An 18,161-nucleotide genomic window follows, 5' to 3' on the forward strand; every position below is an offset into this window, starting at 1 on the left:
TTTTTGGACTTGAAAGGTGGTTTTGTTACAATTATTTTAAGCTTGTGCAGATCAGCAACAAAGTGAAAAACAGAAGGTAGGTTAACTGATGGTCGGGTCGGGTCGGGCGCGGGACAAAATGGAAGGACTCGGGCTCAGGTTGGATGCAGTTCTGTCGGGCTTGCGTCGAGGTTTTTTTTTTGCAGACCTGTGCAGGCCTTTACTCTATAGGGGGGAATTTTACCGCCCCCTCCCCCATCCCGGGGTGGCAGGAATGGATGCTGGGGTGCCAAGAAAATAGTGGGGTGCTGCATAGGAACAGCTCCCAGCACATTCCCACCGCCCGTGAAGTTTCCCAACAGCGGGCTGCAAGGCGGATTGGTTGCCCGCTCCATGAAGGCAGACACCTTGCTGCCAGTGAGGCTGCCCCCCACTGCATGGGGAGGTCATCAGCTTCATGGAGGTGGCCTCCCTGCGACAGCCTGGGGTGGGCGGGGGGGAGGGCCATCGAAGCCTGAGGCTCCATGGCCCACAGAGGGGGCTGTGGGCAGGGAAGGCCACTCCCGCGGCCACAACAATTCCGCTCGGAGAGGTTTCCCTTCCCATCAACATGGCCTACCACCCTCAGCCATCCTGAATTTTAATTTTTTATTACCTGTCCGAGGGTGCCTCCATGTTGAGGCAGCCCCTCAGTCCCAGACCTGCATCAGCAGCGTTTATCACTCCCGGCGGGGTTGCTGAGGCTTCAGAACAGTCGGCCCTCTGATTGGGCCAGCAGCATCAGGAATCCACCCACTGTCCTCAATTGGACAGCAGATCCGCAGGCAGCCAATTAGGAAGCTCCCTATGGTAAAAGCGCCAAGCCAGTTCTGCTGCTGGCAAGTGCAAGTTTGGGATCCACTTTTCAGGCTGACATTGGGATCACAGCCTTACAGCTTCCAGCAACGGTGCTTTTCTTTTTAACCTCTACCAATAATTCACGTGTTCTCATTCAATTCCCTGCTAATTTCACAAAGGGTTAAAGCCAAACACATGTACTTCTATCGCTGCACAACTCCTTTCCAACAGAGGAAGTTGCTAGAACTATCGTTTAAGCGATGTGGAAATGTTAACGTTTGGTATAATGATGAAGACAAAAATGGTTTTGCAACCCAACTGCTTTTTAACCGCAACTCTGTTTTCCTAGCTAAAGTCACTAAACTCTGGATGGTAAAGCCATAAAATGTTTGTGCTCCAGACCCATTTTTTTTTTCAGGGAGGTTGCCTGGGAAACAAGAATTTTCTTCCAAAAGGATTGAAAAGCATATTTAAGATGAGCAACATAAAGCAATCGGTACTTTATCGCCAGAGAGTTTCTGGAAAGGAAACAAGGCACTGTTTTACATAAATCTTATTATATTTGATCAAATAACCAAGAAATGGCCAACTTCGGGATTTTGCATAATCCCCGTTATGGCACCTCAACTGTTTGTCTCCCTGTTTCTTCTGATTTGTCTGAACATGTTGCTCCTGTTTCTGCATCCACGTGTCACAGATTTTATTTGCGTTTACACTTCATGAATAAATTGTTAGCAATTGCTGTAGTTTTATGTCTGGAGCCTACAAGAACTCTGGACACCCTCACATTCCCATTAACAGAGAGCTCATACTAGACAGCACAATTACTCTCATTTCTGTACAACAGTACTAATCATTGGACATTAAGGGATGAATTTTACCAGCCCGCTAATATCGGGGGTTGTGGCAGGGAGGCCCGGAAAATACTAACAGGAGAGGTCCACCACGGGCCTCGACGCCGGGAAGGCCACGCCCCATTTTACCGGTGGCAGCGAGGCCTTGGGGGTGGGCCCGGTGAAAAAAACTTAATTTACATATGTTAATAATGTTTAATAAAGGAATAATGGCCTATCTTTCCACGATGGCCGTCTCCCGGCGATATTCCGGCTGATGGCCAGAAGTCCCACGCCTTCGGATCTCCGTTTGGAGATCCAAGGCGAAACACTGGTGGGGAGAGGGGAGGAGTGAAGCTGTCAGGGCGGGGTGGGGAGGGAGTGGAGAAAACTCTTACTATTGGCTGAGGGGATGGTGGAAGTGGTTGAAGGGCAAAGGTAATGAAGTTCGGGGGGGTGGAATTTTGGGTTGGGGAAAAAACTTTTTTGGGGGGGAGAGGGACATAAATAAACTGTGTGGTCATTAGGGGGAGGGAGAGGGGCTTCCAGCTTTTGTTAAATTTTTTATCTTACTGTAAAATGAATTTGCCTTTAAAAATTTAAATACAACTGGAGGGCTTGAAGCTATTTAAAAATGGCGGCGGCACTTGCGCGGCGGCACCGAATGCCATTGCCGGGGATGGAGAGCCCACCCCCCCTCTACATCATTGGGGTGGGCGGTCCGCCTCCTCCATGTTAATGAGCTGCCACGCAAAATATCATGGCAGCTCTGCGCCGCACGTCTCGCGCGTGCCGTGCCGTCTTTGAAGCTCGCTGCCAAGATTGGCGGCGAGCAATAAAAATTCAGCCCAAATGTGCAAAGTGACTTTGGAATATTCTAATTGGCATGAAAAAGGATGTCAGCATTTAAGGTTGTTTCAGAGAGCAGATATTGTTGTTGAAAACCATTTGCGTTTTGCCAAGTTGTCAGGCATAAAATCGGCATCTTGCTTACCAACTTTCACCGGGACATCCTGTGCCTCGTGTCCGCACAAAATGTGATGGCTGCCATATTGGTTAAGGTGCCCTGAGCGGCCTCCTAAAATAAACATGGAGTTCATTAAAATATTTAAATGGATATCCTGCACTTGTATTAGGACGCTTTTGGTAAGTTGGTACCTGGGAGTATTTGATTTACTCATTCCTATGCCCGCTCAGCAAAATCTGGCACAAGCACTCAGGAAGCAGGGATGATCTTCACTTCTACTAAGACAAGTCTCTGGATTATCGTTTGTGGTTGCTGGGGATTTTGGGGTTCAGCAAGTCTTTCATGCTAAATAGCTGTCAGAGATGTGACTTCTGGTTTCAACTGTAATCTGTCCCTTCACCAGCTGCAGGAAAACGTGAAAGATGGGAATGCTGCTGGGATTACTATTGAGGCTGCTGTGGCAGCGACAACAGAAACACGGCAGCAGTGACCTGGACAGGGGCAGACGATGGGAGAGGCAAAGGCAGAGGAGACCTTATTAGGCTGCGAGTGTTTTGCAACAGGATGTCTTACCTCAACATGACTGAGGAACAGTGTAAGAGGGGACTGCCCATGTGCAGGACAATAGTCACTGATCTACGCCACCTGATTTGAAGCGAGACACCAGGGCCCCCACTGCAATACCTGCGGCTGTGACGGTTACAGTGGCACTCAACCTCTATGCCTCAAGCTCATTCCAGGTTGCACCAGGTGACATGAGGAACAGTCAGTTTGCTGTCCATCAAGCAAGTGAGGGGTGGACTCTTCGCAAGGAGAGAGCAATATATCACCTTCGGAACACACATCACTGATCAGTGGAGAGCTGTTGGATTTGTCTGCATCGCTGGATTTATCAAGGTGCAAGGTCTCATTGACTGCTCACATATTGCATTGTCTTGTTCCCAATAAGGACCAGCCATGTTTATAAGAGGAATGTTCAGCTTGTCAGTGACTTTAGGTAATGAATAATCCAGATTAGTGCCCAGTTTCCTGGAAGTAGTCCTGATGCCTTCATACTGCGCCAGCCCTCAATCCCCCATGTCTTCCATCCAAACATTCATACATTTTGGGCCCTCATTGAGATTCGGCGAATGATAATCCAAAGTACAATGGTCAGACCAGGCACATATATTTGTCAAGGGTATTGAGTAGAATGGGCCTAAATTCTCTGGAGAAGAATGAGTGGTGATATCATTCAAACATAGAAAGTTTTTAGAGGACTTTACAAGGTAGATGCTGTGGCTGTTTCCCATGGCTGGAGAGTCTAGAAGTGGCAGTCATAGTCTCAGAATAAGGGGTCGGCCATTTAGGACTCAGATGAGAAGACATTTCTTTGCTCAGAGGGTTGCGAATCTTTGGAATTCTCCACCCCAGAGAGTTGTGGATGCTCCATTGTTGAATACATTCAAGACTGATGTCCATAGATTTTTGGAATCTAAGGGAATCAAGGGATTTGGGGATAGGGTAGGAAAATGGAGTTTTTAAAAATTCATTCATGGGATGTGGGCGACGCTGGCCAGGCCAGCATTTATTGCCTATCCCTAATTGCCCTTGAGAAGGTGGTGGTGAGTTGCCTTCTTGAACCACTGCATTCCACATGGGGGTAGGTACACCCACAGTGCTGTTAGGAAGGGAGTTCCAGGATTTTGACCCAGCGACAGTGAAGGAACGGCGATATAGTTCCAAGTCAGGATGGTGTGTGACTTGGAGGGGAACTTGCAGGTGGTGGTGCTCCCATGTATTTGCTGCCCTTGTCCTTCTAGTTGGTAGAGGTCGCGGGTTTGGAAGGTGCTGACTAAGGAGCCTTGGTGCATTGCTGCAGTGCATTTTGTAGATGGTACACACTGCTGCCACTTTGCGTCGGTGGTGGAGGGAGTGAATGTTTGTAGATGGGGTGCCAATCAAGTGGGCTGCTTTGTCCTGGATGGTGTCGAGCTTTTGAGTGTTGTTGGAGCTGCACCCATCCAGGCAAGTGGAGAGTATTCCATCACACTCCGGACTTGTTCCTTGTAGATGGTGGACAGGCTTTGGGGAGTCAGGAGGTGAGTTACTCGCCTCAGGATTCCTAGCCTCTGACCTGCTCTTGCAGCCATGGTATTTATATGGCTACTCCAGTTCAGTTTCTGGTCAATGGTAGCCCCTAGGATGTTGATAGTGGGGGATTCAGCGATGGTAATGCCGTTGAATGTCAAGGGGAGATGGTTAGATTCTCTCTTGTTGGAGATGGTCATTGACTGGCACTTGTGTGGCACGAATGTTACTTGCCACTTATCAGCCCAAGCCTGGATATTGTCCAGGTCTTGCTGCATTTCTACACGGATTGCTTCAGTATCTGAGGAGTCATGAATGGTGCTGAACATTGTGCAATCATCAGCGAACATCCCCACTTCTGACCTTATGATTGAAGGAAGGTCATTGATGAAGCAGCTGAAGATGGTTGGGCCTAGGACACTACCCTGAGGAACTTCTGCAGTGATGTCCTGGAGCTCACATGATTGACCTCCAACAACCATAACCATCTTCCTTTGCGCTAGGTATGACTCCAGCCAGCGGAGGGTTTTCCCCCTGATTCCCATTGACTCCATTTTTGCTAGGGCTCCTTGATGCCACACTCGGTCAAATGCTGCCTTGATGTCAAGGGCAGTCACTCTCACCTCACCTCTTGAGTTCAGCTCTTTTGTCCATATTTGAACCAAGGCTGTAATGAGGTCAGGAGCTGAGTGGCCCTGACGGAACCCAAACTGAGCGTCACTGAGCAGGTTATTGCTAAGCAAGTGCTGCTTGATGGCATTGTTGATGACACCTTCCATCACTTTACTGATGATAGAGAGTAGGCTGATGGGGCGGTAATTGGCCGGTTTGGATTTGTCCTGCTTTTTGTGTACAGGACATACCTGGGCAATTTTCCACATTGCAGGGTAGATGCCAGTGTTGTAGCTGTACTGGAACAGCTTGGCTAGGGGCGCAGCAGGTTCTGGAGCACAGGTCTTCAGTACTATTGCCGGAATATTGTCAGGGCCCATAGCTTTTGCAGTATCCAGTGCCTTCAGTCGTTTCTTGATATCACGCGGAGTGAATTGAATTGGCTGAAGTCTGGCATCTGTGATGCTGGGGACGTCAGGAGGCGGCCGAGATGGATCATCAACTCGGCACTTCTGGCTGAAGATTGTTGCAAATGCTTCAGCCTTATCTTTCGCACTGATGTGCTGGGCTCCTCCATCATTGAGGATGGGGATATTTGTGGAGCCATCTCCTCCAGTTAGTTGTTTAATTGTCCACCACCATTCACGGCTGGATGTGGCAGGACTGCAGAGCTTAGATCTGATCCGTTGGTTATGGGATCGCTTAGCTCTGTCTATCGCATGCTGCTTATGCAGTTTGGCACGCAGATAGTCCTGTGTTGTAGCTTCACCAGGTTGACACCTCATTTTGAGGTATGCCTGCTGCTGCTCCGATACTACCGATACTGTCATGGACAGAAGCATCTGCAGCAGGCAGATTGGTGAGGTCGAGGTCAAGTATGTTTTTCCCTCGTGTTGGTTCCCCCACCACCTGCCACAGATGTAGTTGAAGTTGATGTAATAAATTAGCCATGACTTTATTGAATAGTGGAGCAGACTCGAGGGGCTGTACGCCTTGCTCCTGCTCCTATTTCTCACATTCTTATGTCCTTACATTCTTAAGTGGGCCCCTCCTCAGAGTCCAGCACAGGATCATGGCCTGGACAGCTGAAGAAAAAGGGAGAAAAAATGTTTGGAATTCTTTAATGTGGCCGCCTCCATTGGACCTCCCATCATCTTTACAATAAGGGCACCCTACATGCACCCTAGTGGTATGGGTGCCTGCCATTGGCAGAAAAATCAGCAATCTCTCCTGAGCCCTTTATGCCTATCAGGATCATTGACAGAGGTTCCCAGTGTGTGCACCTCAACACAGACATCAAGATACACTCAATCATGGATTTTCAGGGCCTCTTTGCTGGTTTCAAATCCTCAGTGGGGGTATCTTTGACTCCGTGCAATTGTGGAAAATGCGTGATAGCAAATCGCCAGTCTGTTTTACATCTCTCCTGATTTTTACTTCCATTTACTTAACTGGAAATAAAAATCAGGAGAAATGTAAAATGAGCTGCCAATTCGTTATCACCCACTTTACACGATTGCACAAAAATCAAAATTACCCCAATAGCTTTCTCATGACTATGGACACAAAGTCCTTCTCTATATGCCCTTCAACAGCCTAGAATGATATACCAACTGACGCATTGGTCACAAACAAATTAACGAAATACAAAATGCGTCATTGACATTTCTTTGCCAGACACTAAAGCAACACAGACTAAATTACATGGAAGAATAGTCACAAAAGCTTTTGTTCCCCCACTGCTGTCACCTTTCCTGATGTTATTCCACCAGCTGGGAACCAAGATCAGGAGTCAATATAAAAGTGACTTTAAATGAAATGGTGGGTATTACTTTTGCAATGAATCCTCAAATCACAAAGGTACATGAAAGCTGCCTGTTGCTATTTGGTCATATGAGTATTGAATTAGAGCAGGGTAGACTAAGGATTAATTAAAGAAAAGTACAGTAGTCCATCTGTAACTCTATCATTGAAACCTATTCAAAAGCTTATTGCTGTGAGGAATGCATTACTGAGATGATGCTTTCTATACTTTCCAAATGAGTGAGTGATCCATGAAGAATATTCTTTCTAGCTAAGGATGTGATACAACAGAGCGATCCTCACAATAAAAGAGCTGCTGCACTGACAGTAGACAGCTGTTGGTTTGAAGCAAGTTTATTTGGAAATAATTTGAACTCTTTTTCATTTATGGCTGTGGCAGTCAATCTTTTTACTGAGCTGTGAATAATTGATACGGACTACATTTGTACCATAAAAAACTTACTATACCACACCACAATTCAACACAACACAGCACAACACAACATATCACAACACACCATAACGTACCACAGCACAATCCCACACACACCACAACACACCACACCACATCACGCCAAAACACATCGGTGACCCCCCCAACCCCCCCCGCCATGGAGCCTGTCGTTGGGAGCCCAGTAAAATCCATCCCCACGCAAAACCACACATAATATTGGTAAGGTTTATTACTATTAGTAAAGGTCATTAGTATTGGTAGTAGCAGCGTTTATTAGTAGCAGGGTTAATTGTAGTTCCAAGGTGTATTGTCTAATAGATAGAGGAATGGCATAGAAGGATAGAAGGCTGCTGCATATGCTATGGAGAGCATATCTTGTGCTATGTGGGAGCACCAGGACACTTCTCATATCCTGGATAACCATATGTGGAGGAAGTGTCTCAGTTACAGCGGCTTGAGCTCCGGGTTTTGGAACTTGAACAACAGCTGGCGTCACTGCAGTGTATCCATGAGGTTGAGAGCTTCATGTTAAAGCCTGGGCTACCCGACCCAAACCCAACGAGACCAGACTACACATGTCGGGTTCGGGTCGGGTCGGGTCTATATTCCCATTCCAGCATTCGGGCTCGGGTCGGGTTGGGCTGGACAGTGCTGCTTCCGGGTAGTCACGGGATCAGGCTTACTCATGATTCCCCACAACTCCATCTGCAGGAATAGCCTGCTCCTGGAACGGATGAACGACATTCGTGTCGGGTCAGGTCGGGTTGGGCACGGAAAAAATTGAAGGACTCGGTCCCGGGTCGGGTTCGGGTTGGCTGTGGTTGGGTCGGGCCCGGGTCAGGTTTTAATTTTATACCCAAGCCAGGCTTTACTTCATGTATAGATGTGGTCACCCAGCAGCTTAAGAATATGCAGGCAAAGAGGAAACAGGTGACCACCAGACAGGAAGCAGGCAGGTAGTGCAGGAGACCCCTGATTTTATTGGTATGGAGATTAAAATACTTATCAAAGACTTGTTGTACCTCTTTGAATTTATCAGTAGTCTCATTGATCCCTTGTCAGACAATTACGTTGTCTGCAATCGCACCTGCTGAATTTAGATGGGTATTCACTTGTTCCACTTCAGATTTTGTATTGAATTGTGAAGTGGTTCTAAACCTTAAGAACCTTTTTCTCCACAATAGCCAATTTTGAATCTGATTGGTTCCCTCTTGATTCTGGAAACTCTCAGGCATTCCCAATTTTGGATCCATATTGCTTTCTGAATAGACTTCTTAGGGTGTTCCCCCTTCTTTAGGAAGTTCTGCTTGTTTGTTTTTTTCAGGCTTGGTTGCTTTAATAGAGGTGGCCCAGCTGTTTTTAAGAGTTCCCCACTATTTTAATAGGATTTTTAGGTGTTTTTTTCCTTTCTTTAATAAATTCAGGTTTTCAGGCTTGGTTTCCTTAATTAGAATTAGAATTAGAATTAGAATATTACAGCGCAGTACAGGCCCTTCGGCCCTCGATGTTGCGCCGATCATCTGACCTACACTATTCCATTTACATCCATATGTCTATCCAATGACCACTTAAATGCCCTTAAAGTTGGCGAGTCTACTACTGTTGCAGGCAGGGCGTTCCACGCCCCTACTACTCTCTGCGTAAAGAAACTACCTCTGACATCTGTCCTATATCTTTCACCCCTCAACTTAAAGCTATGTCCCCTCGTGTTTGCCATCCTCATCCGAGGAAAAAGACTCTCACTATCCACCCTATCTAACCCTCTGATTATCTTGTATGTCTCTATTAAGTCACCTCTCCTCCTCCTTCTCTCTAACGAAAACAACCCCAAGTCCCTCAGCCTTTCCTCGTAAGACCTTCCTTCCATACCAGGCAACATCCTAGTAAATCTCCTCTGCACCCTTTCCAAAGCTTCGACATCCTTCCTATAATGCGGTGACCAGAACTGCACGCAATACTCCAGGTGCGGCCTCACCAGAGTTTTGTACAGCTGCATCATGACCCCGTGGCTCTGAAACTCGATCCCCCTACTAATAAAGGCTAACACACCATATGCCTTCTTAACAGCCCTATTAACCTGGGTAGCAACTTTCAGGGATTTATGTACCTGGATACCAAGATCTCTCTGCTCATCTACACTACCAAGAATCTTCCCATTAGCCCAGTACTCTGCATTGCTGTTACTCCTTCCAAAGTGAATCACCTCACACTTCTCCGCATTAAACTCCATTTGCCATCTCTCAGCCCAGCTCTGCAGCCTATCTATGTCCCTCTGTACCCTACAACACCCTTCGACACTATCCACAACTCCACCGACCTTCGTGTCATCCGCAAATTTACTAACCCACCCTTCTACACCCTCATCCAGGTCGTTTATAAAAATGACAAACAGCAGTGGCCCCAAAACAGAACCTTGCGGTACACCACTAGTAACTAAACTCCAGGATGAACATTTGCCATCAACCACCACCCTCTGTCTTCTTTCAGCTAGCCAATTTCTGATCCAAAGCTCTAAATCACCTTCAACCCCATACTTGCGTATTTTCTGCAATAGCCTACCGTGGGGAACCTTATCAAACGCCTTACTGAAATCCATATACACCACATCCACGGCTTTACCCTCATCCACCTGTTTGGTCACCTTCTCGAAAAACTCAATAAGGTTTGTGAGGCACGACCTACCTTTCACAAAACCGTGCTGACTATCGCAAATGAACTTATTCTTTTCAAGATGATTATAAATCCTGTCTCTTATAACCTTTTCCAACATTTTACCCACAACCGAAGTAAGGCTCACAGGTCTATAATTACCAGGGCTGTCTCTACTCCCCTTCTTGAACAAGGGGACAACATTTGCTATCCTCCAGTCCTCCGGCACTACTCCTGTCGACAATGACGACTTAAAGATCAACAACAACGGCTCTGCAATCTCCTCCCTGGCTTCCCAGAGAATCCTAGGATAAATCCCATCTGGCCCAGGGGACTTATCTATTTTCACTCTTTCCAAAATTGCTAACACCTCCTCCTTGTGAATCTCAATCCCATCTAGCCTAGTAGGCTGTATCTCAGTAATCTCCTCGGCAACATTTTCTTTCTCTACTGTAAATACTGACGAAAAAATGGAGGTGTCCCTGCTGTCTTCTGGGGTTTCCCGCACTTTTCAGGAGTTCCTGCACGTTTCGGGGGTTTCCCGCCCTTCGCCCTTGTGTTCAGCCCAAGTAAAGGATTGGGTTTCCCCTTTTTTTTTCTGAACACAATGCCTTTAGAAAAGTACTGCAAGTTTTTCAAAGGGTTTTTAAACCAATCCAAGACTGTCAATATCGTGACTCACCCAATCGCTGGATTTTACTTCCAGGCTAACTCGCTGCAGTGGTGCAGCCTGTATTTCTGTGCTCTTACTCACCACAGCTGAGGAGCTCTTCACAGCCTCTTCTGTAGGTAAGTAGTTTCCTTACTACACAGGGCCAGTATTTATATTTAAATTTATCTGTTGTTCACCTCGTGTTTCTTCCAAAGGTAAGATCTTCAAATTCTCCTGGTCGCTTTCACTGTTGTTTTACCATTGTTTTACCACTGCCACAATATTGGGTTTAGAAACATAGAAAATAGGAGCAGAAGTAGACCATTCGGCCCTTCGAGCCTGCTGCGCCATTCATTATGATCATGGCTGATCATCCAACTCAGTAAGCTGTTCCCACTTTCTCCCCATATCCTTTGATCCCTTTTGCCCCAAGAGCTATATCTAACTCCTTCTTGAAAACGTACAGTGTTTTGGCCTCAACTGCTTTCTGTGGTAGCGAATTCCACAGGCTCACCACTCTCTGGGTGAAGAAATTTCTCCTCATCTCAGTCCTGAAAGGTTTACCCCGTATTCTTAGACTATGACCCCTGGTTCTGGACTCCCCCACCATCGGGAACATCCTTCCTGCATCTACCCTGTCAAGTCCTGTTAGAATTTTATAGGTTTCTATGAGATCCCCCCTCACTCTTCTGAACTCCAGCGAATATAATCCTAACCGACTCAATCTCTCCTCATACTCTCCTCTCCTAGTGCGGAGTGTTTCCCGCCTTGACGTCCTGGCTGTCACTGTGTCCGACCCGACCAGAGCCTGAATGCCGGACCTGGAAGAGTGACTCGACCCGACCCGAACCCAACACAGGTCGTCGGGTCTTGTCAGGTTCGGGTCAGGTAGCCATGCTCTAACCTACACCACCCCCTACCACACACCACCCTACACCACCCCCTACCACACCCCACACTATACTCCAACACACCGCACACCACACCACATTTCACAACACACACCACTCTACACCACACAATATTTCATCACATCACACCACACCTCACCAGTCCGCACCAAGTGGTATTGTGTGGTAGGATGGAATGTGATGTGTACTGTTGTGATGTGTTGTGCTGTGATGTGTTGTGTTGTGATGTGTTGTAGAATGGTGTAGTGTGGAATGATGTGGTGTACTGAGTTTTTTTTGTGCAAAGGTAGTCCATAATCAATTATTTATAGCTTTATAAAAAGACTGACTATCACAAGCACATTCTTACTACCCACTGGGTAAAGAAGTTTCTCCTGAATTCCCTATTAGATTTAGTAGCGACTATCCTATATTTCTGGCCCTTAGTTATGGTCTTCCCTTGTAGGGCTTCCATTCCATTCCATCTTCTCTGTGTCTATCCTCTTAAATGTTTTCAGTATCTTAAAAACTTCTAGCCAACTCTTGCATAGTTTATATACAAGATCCCTGGCCCACCCCATCTGTCAAATTAAAATAGTCTAACAGTGGGAATGCAAACCATCCCTTTATTATTTTATATTCCTCTATCGGGTTTTCACTAAGCCTATGTGCTGCAGGTCCACATCACCTCTGATCTAAGATGGGTCTTGCACATTGGTTTCTTCCACTGCTATGAGTAAGTAATCTTGTGGTGATGATACAGAGACAGAACATATTAAAGCAAGTATGACAGTCTCTGCTTTGGTGCTTACAATAATGATAGTGCTTTCTGCTACAATGCATCGTACAGTTCCAGGAAAGCTGACAAATCTAAACAGCTCTGAATAAAAGCCTGGCATGTGAAAGAAAATATTTACACTGAAACTTCAGTGGGACGTGGTTTTGTGCATTAAGGTATAATCATCTCCAACATTTCTGAAAGGCATTACCAAGGGTGAAGGCATAAGATTTAGTGCCATTCACAATTTCTTCTTTCCCCCTTCCCTCTAAGTCCTGTCACAAACGTCTCTTCTCTCTCTCCCAGCTCCTCACTTCACCTCTATGCACCACTTTCTTCCTCTGCCTCAAGGGTTGGTGATCCTAGTATCTCCCTTTTCTCAAACTACAGCTCGTGCCTTCTCCTCTTTCTCTTTGGTTCCCCCAATTGCCTTTCCTGCACTTCTCCTATTTGATGGCACTGTACACCATGGATAGAAATCTGTGATCTTGCAAGAACTTTGTCACAGAGTACAATACCTCCAATCACAGCAGGAGCACCAATAGGTAGGAGCAGGGGATTGATGCTTCAGGGAGGACCTGGGTCCCTTCCCTTATTTTTAAGATCTTAAATACAGCACAGGATCTCAGAATGATGACTGTCCATATCAATCTCAAACAGTTGCGATATTATATGTCCTTGAACTCTAGATGGTTCAGGCTCATTGATGGAGCAAAGAAAAGTAACATTAGAAATGTGTAACAACGTCCATAACTTCAGGAACCCACAGTGTTATAAATATTTGCTGTGTGGCTTACTGCTCCATTGCACCATTTACAGAAACAAATAAACCTGGCACACCTCCAGGTCAGTGCAACTACCACCTTTTTCAGTACAGGCGGGCATGGCACCTTGACCAGTATCATAAAAATCTGATCCAAAGAAAGAGTTTGAAACAAAAAATACTTTGAAAACCTTAGGCAGAGCACCTAGAGGCACTAAACATCCTCTAGATCCAAAAACAGAAAGAGGCAAGATTTGCATTTTTATATAACACTTTTCACTATCTCACGATTTCTCAAAATGCCAGTTAGTTAAGAACATTTGAAATGTATTCACTTTTTTTTTATTCATTCATGGGATGTGGGCGTCACTGGCCAGACCAGCATTTATTGCCCATCCCTAATTGCCCTTGAGAAGGTGGTGGTGAGCTGTCTTCTTGAACCACTGCAGTCCATGTGAGGTAGGGACACCCACTGTGCTGTTAGGAAGGGAGTTCCAGGATTTTGACCCAGTGACAGTGAAGGAACGGTGATATAGTTCCAAGTCAGGATAGCATGTGACTTGGAAGGGAACTTGCAGGTGGTGGTGTTCTCATGCATTTTGCTCCCCTTCTCCTTCTAGGTGGTAGAGGTCGCAGGTTTGGAAGGTGCTGTCCAAGGAGCCTTGGTGCGTTGCTGCAGTGCATCTTGTAGATGGTACACACTGCTACCACTGTGCGTTGGCGGTGGGGGGAGTGAATGTTTGTAGATGGGGTGCCAATCATGCGGGTTGCTTTGTTCTGGATTGTGACGAGCTTCTTGAGTGTTGTTGGAGCTGCACCCATTCAGGCAAATGGAGAATATTACATCACACTCCTGACTTGTGCCTTGTAGATGGTGGACAGGCTTTGGGGTAATCCAGATCTCACATTAAGCAAAATGGTGCCATTACTGCCCTAGTTAGCATAATCCTCTCGACACACTGGGGTGGGGGGATGGATTTAATGCGTCCCTGTGGCGAGTTTGGAGGTGGGGAGAACATTTAATCAGGTAGGATGGTGGCAGGGTGGAGTGACACTGCCACCTTCCAGCCTTCAACCCAGTTAAGTCCGTGGTGGGCATGCCCGTGGACAGCCTACCCTCCCCGCTGCCAATTGAAACCCGTAAGTGGGAAATTAATGCCCAATTATGGCCGTCATCCCACCGCTGGTATTAGCTCAGCAGCGGACTGGCCTGTTGCCACGTGGGGAGCACGGCAAGCAAACCTGTGTGGGTTGCTTGCCGGCTCCGGGGTGGGGGGGAGTGGGAGTGGGAGGGGGTCCCTTGTTAAAAGGCACTTAATGCTTGATCAAGGGACCCAGCATCGGGATGGAAGGGACCCGCTGAGAGCCAGCCCCTTGTCCTTGCTGCCAACCCCCCTACAATCCCCTCCCCCGTGAACTCCACCCCGTGAAACCTTCCCGTCATGACTCAACTGTAGCCTGGGTTCCTCAACACTCCTAGGCCTCCAGTGTGTGCATTACCGGCAGCATCCACTGCCTCTGCAGTGACACTGTACAGTGAAAGAGCTGCCGGCCTCTGATTGGCAGGACTTCCGTTGCCGGGGTCCTTAATTCTGGTGAAGGCCCGCTGCTGTCCACTTGAGTGCCTAATTGGCAGGTAATGCAGCAGACCTTCCCCAGAGGAGGCGATGTGGGGCACTCACCAGCTTTTCAGGCGGTGGCCAAGACCCCCATCATGTAGATAAAATTACACTCCCCCCCCACCCCAGTCCCCATTGGCCTCTACTTAGATATGCCCTACTCCTTAAGCTTTTCTGTTTCCCTTTTATTTGTCACTCATGTTTTTCCTCCTCCTGTTGAAAGAAAACACCAACCATTGCTTCATATAGAGTCTTAACGGTATAGAAGGAAGCCATTGGGCCCATCGAGTCCATACCAGCTCTCTGTAGAGCAATCCAATCAGTCCCATTCCCCGCTTTATCCCTATAGCCCTGCAAGTTTATTTCCCTCAAGTACCTATCCAATTTCCTTTTGAAATCATTAATCATCTCTGTTTCTGCCACCCTCGATGGCAGCGAGTTCCAGGTCATTACCACTCGCTGTGTAAAAACGTTCTTCTTTACATCTCCCCTGCATCTCTTGCCCAAAACCTTCAGTCTGTGTCTTCAGCAAGAAAAGACATTTTACACATGCCCAGAAAAATACTGTGATTGTACAGGTGCTCATTAAACATCGTTCAGTTCAGGGAATAAAGGCTTTAAAATATCAGAAAATGGAACGTTGAAGCATATGAGTTCAGGTCTGTGACAACGGACTGAATTGGTGATTTGTATTTCACTACTGGTATCAGAGTGTGTAGATTGTCAGTAAATCTTATCAATGAAAGAACAATTTTCTGAGAATACAAGGATCAGCATCAAAAGAATACAAGCAAAGTCCCCGATCACTGGCACTGTCACTGCTTAAGCCGTTGGAGTTTTGAGCCACAATCAGTTGCTTCCCCATCCCACTTATATACGTAAGCCTCGCTTCTGGCTCTAGACTCCAACCATGGCTTTTTACCTGTAGCAAGAGCATGTTAAATTGATGCTACTACATCTCTATAAAAATTAGAAGTTGTCTTTAAAAAGCTGTAATGTGTAAGGCTGACAATCCCAAAGAAAAGGTGCAAAATATTGCACATAACTGTATCATCTTTGTGTAGGAAGCATAGAAATTTATGTTCTCAAAATCACTGAATCTCAGAATTGTTACAGCACAGAAGGAGGCCATTCGGCCCATTGTGCCCACAATGGATCTCAGAATGAGCAATTCGCTTAGTGCCATTCCCCCGCCTTCTCCCCGTAACCCTGCACATTCTTCCTTTTCATATAACAGTTTAATTCCCATTTGAATGCTTCAATTGAATCTGCCTCCACCACACTCTCAGGCAGTGCATTCCAGACCTTAACCACTCGCTGCATGAAAAAGTTTTTCCTCATGTCGCTTTTGTTTCTTTTAACAATTACTTTAAGTCTGTGGCCTCTCGTTCTCAATCCTTTCACAAGTGGGAACAGTTTCTTCCTATCTACTCTGTCCAGAGCCCTCATGATTTTGAATAGCTCTATCAAATCATCTCTCAGCCTTCTTTTCGCTAAGGAAAACAGCCCCAATTTCTCCAATCTATCTTCATAACTGAAAATCCTATTTCTCTCCTCTCCATTAATTATGGTGCTTACCTTCCTCTGTGTCTCCTGAAGAAATAGATGGAGACTGATTTAATATACTGCCCAAACTTACTTCATTTCCTTAAAGCCAGAATGCCTGGCTTGAACTTGACCGCAGCACCACCCAATATAGTCTACTGCACAATGGAACATTAAGATCCACCAATGATCTATGACATACATGCCATGAACACTGTTCCCTTACCTGACACACCATCAGCAAAGAAGCATGGAAACCATGGGCACAGCCTTTCAAATTTTTCACACCTGCATTTCCATGTCCATCTAGCTCAGGCTATATTTTGTGGCTGGTGCTCAAAAATGCTCCTAAAGTCGCACACAAATTTTGTACTTTTTGGTACTAAACTAAGCTGTCAGATAATTGTATGCTGCTTTGTCATGTACTTGCAAAGAGTGCGTGCTGGAATAAAACTGTCTGCCCTTACAAATGCCAATAGCTGTATGTTTTGTACAGCTTTAAACGGGGAGACAAATTGATGAGTGACAGACTTTCCAATTTGAGAAAACCCTATCAATATGAGAAGACATTTCTATAAATATTCAGAATGGAGACAATTGACAGAATGGGTCAAGGAGAACACAGCAGCTTTCTGCCAGCTTAGCAAGTCTACTGTCCTTTATCACTTTATCTTTTTGCTGCCCAGTTCAAGCTCACTTATTCACTGAGATCCAATCAGGTTCTTCACAACTGCAGCATGGCACACAATGGATTTGACATTGTAACTCTGTCCACATCCATTTTATACAGACAGTCACTGACACTATGAACATGTTGCTAGCTTGTGCAAATTAGCTGCAAATATTCAAAAGGGATTGGGCAAAGTTTTAATTGTGTCTGACACCCCATTGGACAAACAATGGGCTGAATTTTCCCAGCCCCATGGAGACAAGATTGGAGGCAGGATGGCTGGGAAAATAGGGGGGTGGGGGGTGGGGGAGCCACGTCACAACAGCGTGGCGACGTATTCCCACCCCTGGGGACTTTCCCATGGTGGGCTGGGACCAGGGTCAGCTTCCCACTCCATGGAGGCCGGCAGCCAATTAGGGCAATTGAGGCCACACTTAGGGATCATTTTGCAATGGTGCCGGTGTTTTCCTGCTGTCAGAACGGCCTCCCTGTTGTGTTCAGAGGCTGTCAGCTCATTGTCAGCGACCGCCTGGTGGCAGGTCGGGTGAAGCAGTGAGTACTTGTTAGAGGAGTACTATCCATCTGGGAGACAGTACAGAATAGTGTGCCTCAGGGGTCAGTGTTGGGACTTTTACTGTTTCTAATTTGCATTAACTATGTGAATTAGAAACTCAGCAGAAACTGATGAAATTCAACAGCGAAACCAAAATCGGTCATTGGGAAAATGCTAGAGTTCATTATTAAGGAAGAAATAGCAGGATATTTAGAAAAGTTTAATGCAATCAAACAAAGTCAACATGGTTGTGTGAAAGAGAAATCATGTTTGACAAATTTGCTAGAGTTCTTTGAGGATATAACAAGCGGAGTTGACAAAGGGGAACTGGTAGATGTAGTGTATTTGGATTTCCAGAAGGCATTCGATAAGGTGCCACATAAAAAATTATTGTACAAGATAGGAGCTCACAGTATTGGGGGTAATGTATTAGCATGGATTGAGGATTAGTTAACTCACAGAAGACAGACAGTCGGGATTAATGGGT

Source organism: Heterodontus francisci, chromosome 4 (assembly GCF_036365525.1).
Source record: "Heterodontus francisci isolate sHetFra1 chromosome 4, sHetFra1.hap1, whole genome shotgun sequence".
Taxonomy (NCBI): Eukaryota; Metazoa; Chordata; class Chondrichthyes; order Heterodontiformes; family Heterodontidae; genus Heterodontus; species Heterodontus francisci.